A 5636-nucleotide genomic window follows, 5' to 3' on the forward strand; every position below is an offset into this window, starting at 1 on the left:
ACCGTGAATCAAGTCAGTGGGGGAAAGATATGCGGGACTTGAACTTAGGGGTCCACAAACTCGGTCCCGGCGGTTACAGAGTGGAGGAACCTATATGGGACAAGGAGGACGCGGAGCGTGCCGGGCAAGGCCTACCGCCCCTCTTCGATAAATACCGTGATAAGTAGACCAGGAACTATGTCAGGGCCCGGTACAAGGTGGACCCGGTAACAAAGGAGCTTACCACGGATCTGAAGACCAAGGTGCTTGAGCTTGCTTTGGTAAGGAATACACCCCCGCATAATTAGCTCCATATGGTTGCATTCTAATTAATGAAGCCAAATTTCTAAATGGTTCACGTTCCTTCCACAGGAAACCAAAAGCGGTAGCGCAGGGTCGTCTCAGAGCTCCCCTTGGGACACCACTTTAAATAGGGTGTTGAACGTAATGAAACATAAGGATAAGTTCGGTAAGCCGTCGTCAGCTGGTCGTGTGGCCGGCAAAGGCTTGTCCACGAAATGGTCGGAATACTATAACGTTGGGCGAAAGGAGAGAAAGACCAGCTCAGAAATCCAGGAGCGCGAGGTTCAAGAACTCAAGGCACAAGTGGCGCAGATTCCGGAGATAGTCGAAGAGCAAGTGCGAGACCAACTGGGAGCGACGATCACCGCCATTATGCCTACCTTGCTTGAGGGGCTACAGGCGTGGATTGCGTCCGACCAACAGGGGCCGCCCCCGATTCCCAGCTTCACGGGCAGCAACTCGCACAACGCGCCGGCGGCGCCATTGGTGTCTCCCGCGGAGGCGGCATTGGTGTCTCCGGCGTCGGCGCTGGCATTGGAGCTTAATGCACCCGGGTGTGGGAAGAATACGCCGGCCGGCACCTCGGCAGCAAGCGGCCCCTCCGTCACTTGGACGCCCGCCGTTGGCGGTGCCTCGACATTAGCCGAGCTCAATGCCATCATGGTAACTAAGCCTCTCGGTCGATGACTTCATCTCCTTGCCTTTGACTGGGCATCCCTGATTCCCTACATGTTTTCGCAGGGCACCGCCGACGTTCCATGCACTCTCCTGCACTTCGTGGGCGGCGAGTTGATTGATGTCGCCAAGGCCAGAATCGTTCAACCGGGCAACCACCTGTTCCACGGTAATCCGATGCCACCCATCGTGTATAGCGTTCAACTGGTTTGGGTGTTGTGGGGCTGCGACGACTTGTTACCTCCGTATCGACCCCCTGGGGCCGACGAAGATGATGTGATGACCCTCAGCGCCTGCATAAGATGGTCCATGCTTTGGCCAAAGAGTTAGATTCGTTTGGGGGCGGGGGACACCACCCCACAGACAACACCGCCAGTCGTGCCGGCGCCAAGCCATGGCAAGACCGCCGCAACGCTATCGCCGTCCGCTGATCCGGACATGCATATGGCACATGATCCGGACGACGACGACGGTACATTTACCAGGGTCGATAAGTACTTCAACGAACATGGGTACGGTGACGAATTCTTGGGGCCTCCTTTTCAAGAACCCAACCCTGCAAAAGACGATCGCGATCTAGCTGGTACCGCGGAGAAACCCAATTTCAACAGGCGTCGTCTGGCGTTCAGTTCTCAGGAGACGCCTCCAGCTGCCGCCTTCACCGAGCCTCAGATAGCCGAGGTGCGAAATATTATCAGCCCCAACACACTCAAGAAGGTGGCCTCTAAGCAGAACTCGATCCCATTACAGCAGAAGAAGCAGAAGGGATGGAAAAGAAAGAATAACAAGGGTGCGAGCCAGCCGGCACCGAGTATGATCCGTGCTTAGGACGACCACCTTCACCTAAGGATATCTCGAGGAGGGTGCATGTGCCGGGTAGGCCGATGCTACCGACTAATCTGCTCAATGCTGCAACCGATGCTATGCGGAGTCTGCATGACAGTGTTATTTCTTTGGAGAAGCGGCGTCTCTCCGAGAATGATGTGGCATACCCGGTTTTCGTGGCCAAGGTGCCAGAGGGCAAGGGCTTTGTCGATAGCACCATCGGGGGTATGATCGTCCTGCGGTTTGATGACATCTTCGCTATGTTCAACCTTCATCCGCTGCACTACACCTTCATTCGGCTATTTTCGCTCAGTATGGAGATGCAGATCATTAGAGACAAGACCCCAGACATCGTGATAGTCGACCCCTTCTACATGCATGCCAAGATCTTGGGCAGCGCTGGGGACCGGCAAGTCGTGAGTTCATACCTCGAAAGCGTCATTCTGGCGAACCCAGATAAGGATAACTTCCTGGTGCCTTACTTTCCCGAGTAATTCATCCCCTCACCGCCCCGTAATATATGATTTCTTAGATTTCGATCATTCTATTTTTTCTAACATTCCGTGTTTTGTGCAGTGAGACACGTTGCACACTCATCCTCTTAAGCCTAAATTATTCCATGGCCACGTATTTCGATTTGAACCTTCAATTGAAGAAATACTACACAAATATCAAGAAAGTTCTTGATGATGTTCTCCCCGGCTACGCCAAATCTGGAGGCATCTTCAGGAGGCCAATTTTTAGGTACGGCAAGCACGTGTTCACCCACGTAACAACGTTCCCCTGCGTCAAGCAGCCGCCTGGCAGTCAGAAGGATGCCTACTACTTCCTCCATCACATGCGGGCGATCGTACGGGACCATAATCACCTTCTGCTACCAAATAGACTCAAAGATTGGGCCGCACGCTTGTCGGCAATCCAGGACTCGGACCTCAGACAAGAATTCTTTCGCATCCAGTCGGAGTTTGCGGAAATCATCCATCAAGATGTCCTTCGTACCTCGGGGCAGTTCTATCTCAAATATCAACCGTCCAACAGTGAAATAGAAACAACGCTACAAATGCAGGCTGACAACGACCGCGATTTCATGACCATCACGAAAGACGACGGCTTCATCCACGCTTCGGTCCCTGAGTCGAGTCGAAAGTAGTGATGCTATGTAGTTCTGAAATATCGATTAGCTCATGTTGTAATTAAACTTTAATAAACGTGTATGTCTCTTTAGTTTGGACAGTCGTTCAACTTATATGTAATCGATGCTATTTATTAGTAGGACCATGAATCATGCTATTAATGTGTTGCTTTTCTCTTTCGATCCTTTTGCTGCATACTTATATATTGTCTGTGAATTGCTACTAACGTTTTGTTTGTCTAGTGCATAGAGATGCCGTCGTATGTCGTGTACAAGGGTAAGGTTCCCGGAGTCTACGACGACTGGGAGGAGTGTCGGAGACAGGTTCGCCATTTCAACGGTAACAGTTACAAAGGGTACTCCACTAGGGCAGAGGCGGAAGCTAGATACGCCCGCTATCTAGCGGGAGAGAGGAGGGAGCGGAGGAGGAACTGGATGAAGACCAGTTTCATCGCGATGATGCTCATCGTGACCGCAGCTCTCTTCTATGTGATGGTAGTTTAGATAATCGATATCGACTTTGTAATGTGACGACAAACTCGCTACTCGTGGTCTCGAGACTTGTAATGTTCTAACTTTGTTCGGTATTTTGAATTCAGAGACTAATATGATGAATTGTATTCGGAGACTAATCTTCTATTGTATTCGATAAATCTGTTGTTTATATGTTGTGCTGTTTATATTCTATGTTGTAATGTATTTTGTAACCAGTGCAAATATCAGAAAAGAAAAAAAATCCTAATATTTATAGTAGTGGCGCACCTTGTTGAGCATTAGTGGAGCACCAGGACTAAATACCAGTGGCGCATTACGGAGCATAGTAATGGCGCACTTGGGGGTATACGTGAAGGTAAATATGCCCCCTAGGAGGCATAGTAATGGCGCACTGCCAGGTGCGACACTATTATCGGGTATACTAATGACGCACCAGAGGTGTGCCATTAGTATTTGCTACTAGTGGCATGGTAATAGTGGCGCACCTGCATCATTAATGTCCAAAATAGATGTGACACTAACAGACCTTTTTCTAGTAGTGATTGTATGGGAAGCTTGGGTGCCACCCAAGATTAAAATCCTTTTGTGGGAGGCCATTAGAAGCCGCCTGCCGGCGGCTAATCAGATTCGCAAAAACAATAGTCCTAGGTCCGACCGTTGTGCCCTCTGTAGTTCATTGGAAAACTTGGACCATATATGTTTTGGCTGTGTTCTTGCTAAGCTGGCCTGGTCTTGTATTCGTGAGTGGATGGGAGTGTCTTGGGCTCAATCCTCATTCGCCGAGCTTAGGCCTCTCGTCTCTGGCTTGTCGGGGTAAAAGAAACGGCTTTTTTGGGTTGGGTTCTCAGGGTTTTACTGGGCGATGTGGACTATCAGAAATAAATTCACTATTGCGCATATTTTTTCTAACTGGCCGGCTGAGTGCTTGTTTAAAATATTGATCTTTCTATCACAGTGGAATTTATTGACTAAGGAAGCTGACCGTGACGCTTTGGAGGAGCTGATTTCAAGAGCTCCTGCGTCTGCCCCTTCCCTCGTGCAACAACATGGCGCTTCTTGAGGCTCTGGTGTCCTCTTACCACTATGTTTTGGCTTGTTAGGTTGTCGGCCTGTGTGCCGTTTTGTTTTTGGACTGTTGGCGCTGTATTGTTGGTTAAACTTAGCCCTTCTATGACTGTTGTTGTTGGTGTGGTTATGTGGGTGTTACTCTGTCTAATGGTTTTATTTATAAAGTCGGGTCTATGCTTTTTCTCTGAAAAAATAATGTGGACCGGCAAAAACAAAATAGGAATGAAAAAAATACACAAAAACAAAAAATTATGCTCAGAGTAAATAGGAATGGAGGTAGTACAACACTATTTATTTTTTATAATAGTTTGAATTGCTTACTACATTGTATGCATGCATGAATCAGTTATCAGTATACATTTGTGTCGCTGCAGTTGACATAGTGAAGCGCCGATACCATTGCTAAGAGCATCTTCAACCGTGGCTGTAAAATACACGTGCGCTCTAAACATGGGTTTTAGCGCGTGTGGAGCCGTTTCGTACACTCCAGCGGGCGCGGGATATTCAGGCGCGCGGGAAAAAGCGGTCGGGCGCGCGCTAGTTTTGGCGTGCGGCATCCGGTGCGCTTTATAATCCAGCGCCCTCCCACCGCTGCCCGCCTCACCACGCGGCCTCTGCTCTCTTCCCCTTGTCTCTCCGCTCTTTCTCGCCTCTCCGCCGCCGCGCCACCGGGTAACTTCGGGCTACCATGGCGTCCACGCGCGTCCCTCCCGCACCTTCTTCGCCGAGATCCGGTCCGGCGAGATTGAAAGCACAAGTGCTCCCTTGGTGGTTTTGGTAATTAATGTCAACATATCTCTTGTTGGACTAACACTTTTACCTAGTATGTTTCAGATAAGTTCAACAATGGAGTGGCATGGATTAGAGGATGTGGAACCCCTTCAAGATGCTAAGGGCAAATGATTGGCTCAAGCTTCAAGATCAAGACTCTGCATTTTCTATTTTAGTGATCTAAGATCACATTGAGTCTATAGGAAAGCCAATACTATTAAGAAGGAATGAGGTGTTGCTTAATGGCTTGCTTGGTCAAAGTGCTTAGTGATTTGCTCCAAAGCCCTCAACCACTTTCTCACTTTCAAATATGTCCCACACTAAATATCCAACTCGGCCCCACTGACTCTTTCTATCCGGAGCCACCGAGTTCAGTTGACATAGCCAC

Source organism: Triticum aestivum, chromosome 4A, assembly GCF_018294505.1.
Source record: "Triticum aestivum cultivar Chinese Spring chromosome 4A, IWGSC CS RefSeq v2.1, whole genome shotgun sequence".
Classification (NCBI taxonomy): domain Eukaryota; kingdom Viridiplantae; phylum Streptophyta; class Magnoliopsida; order Poales; family Poaceae; genus Triticum; species Triticum aestivum.